This window comes from Hibiscus syriacus, unplaced genomic scaffold, assembly GCF_006381635.1.
Source record: "Hibiscus syriacus cultivar Baekdansim isolate YM2019G1 unplaced genomic scaffold, ASM638163v2 tig00000340_pilon, whole genome shotgun sequence".
Lineage (NCBI taxonomy): Eukaryota > Viridiplantae > Streptophyta > Magnoliopsida > Malvales > Malvaceae > Hibiscus > Hibiscus syriacus.
Genome location: NW_024061783.1, coordinates 278,589 through 280,509, shown reverse-complemented (window position 1 = coordinate 280,509; position 1,921 = coordinate 278,589). Strand labels below are relative to the sequence as shown.

Genomic DNA, 1,921 nt, shown 5'->3' with positions numbered 1-1,921 from the left:
TTTGAACATAGTAAATAATCAGGTGACCATTTTTTAACTTCTAATAGTCAAGGGATTTGATAAAATAATATTCTATAGTCGGGGACCATTTTTATACTTTACAAAAAAAAAAAAAACTTATATGCACTTATCATTGACAAGCATGCAAAATTTAGTAAGAAGTTCTCATAGAATAGTTTTATCCGATTTGGTCCTTATTCAAATAATATCTTATTCTATAACAATGTGAGACCAAATGATTTATTCGAGAATTAGCGAGTCTATATAAGTTTATTTAAGGAAGTGGTGGCCGATTAACCCTAATCCTTGTGTAAGGCGTCATCAAGTTCAACGTCCAAGCCTACTCGATTCCGGATGGAAGTGGAGGCATCGGAAGGTGTTCTGCACTTGTTTTGCAGCTCCTTAAACCTGGCGACGTCAAACCCATGCTTCTGGAATATTTTTCTTTGCCTCCGCAGGAAAAGCCTCTTCAACAGATCCTGGTACGAGGGATCTCTTGCAGTGAGCAAAAAGTAAGCATAGCCTATGATAATGCCGGTGGCCGTGGTGACGAAATCGGTTCCATTACATCCCACGAGAATTCCCAGATTGTCAGCCGGAAGTACAGGCTGACTTGTGCAACAAATAATCCCAGACCACACCAAAGGATGCACTGGACTTGCTTATGTGCCAGCGCGTCGATTTCTTCCTTCTCCTACAACTTCTTTAGCTCGTCTCTTATGGGGTCGTCTTCAGGAGCAAATGCAAGAGGGACTGCTCTTCTAATCAGATCCACCACCTGTGTAAGAGTAAAATGCGTTAAATTATTAACACGATAGAGTGAAGGGTTAGAAGAGGGATGCGTACCTTGTCCGGATGAAGATAAACCTTGTCGAGGAAAAGAAGCATGACGCCAGCCTAATCGAGAACGCGTGCAAAACTGATGGCCTCGTCGAGATTCTTGGTAACGCCGGCTCTCGCAGGCCTTGATTAACTCCGAGTAGCCGATCACCTCTTTGCCTTCCGACTCTAGCATGGTCTTGAGTGATTCCACATTTACCAGCTTCTTCGCCTCCGCCAGCGTTACGCTGTCCGTTCCTGCTCTCGTCTTTTTCAAATCGGATGTTACATCGACATCAGAAGGTGGAGAAGACGACCAAGCTTTTGTCCCCTGGAACACTAGATTGGTTCGCAATGTCACTCCCTCTAACAACACCCGGTTTCGCGGTGACGGTGGTAGCTTCCTCCCAGCGGCCGCAGACACGCCCTGCTTCAAAGCCTCGCAACAACATAACCTCCTCCACATGCTTCGATATATCTCACTCTATATCGAGAACGTAGTTTGTACGTATTTTAAAATATGTTTCTACGTATGTGTTGGTACTTGAGTATATGATGAAGCGAGACTCTTTACTTGCTGGTTGTAAGCTCGTAAGATCAGTGGATCTTAACAAACCATGTAAAACCATGTATTTTCAATAAACCTGCAGAGTCACCCATTTTTTTTTTAATTTAGTACTTAGAAGTAAGATTTTAGAAATCATTAAATTATTTTCTGTAAGGATAAAGAATTGAGACACGACATTGATATCATATTTGATTTATATAACATGTAATGCGTCTTCAAGCCATCAGGAAGATGTGGCTTGCATGCAGGGACTGTTTAAAAACATTGTAAACCTAGAAACTCACGCCAGATAACAAAAACTAAAATGATGAAAGGTATATTTGAATTTTGGTGTAGGCTTTAAAGGAAACCACAGCGAAGATCTGCTCGGATTGCGCCGTTTCTTATGAAATGAAGTTTGATTACGAGATATTAAGGTGGTAAATAGTTTGATATCATTTAAATAATGTGAGTCTTTATGTATATAGTGAAACTTTACTTGAATTGCACCATTGCTTATTAAATGGAGTTCAGTTACGGGCTTTAAAATAAACT

The 1,921-nt window shown here is 40.7% G+C and overlaps 1 pseudogene; it reads right to left on the bottom strand.

The window, feature by feature from the left end:
* Window positions 1–299: 299 nt before the first annotated feature.
* On the bottom strand, window positions 300–1,351 carry LOC120200422 (annotated as a pseudogene).
* Window positions 1,352–1,921: the final 570 nt, after the last annotated feature.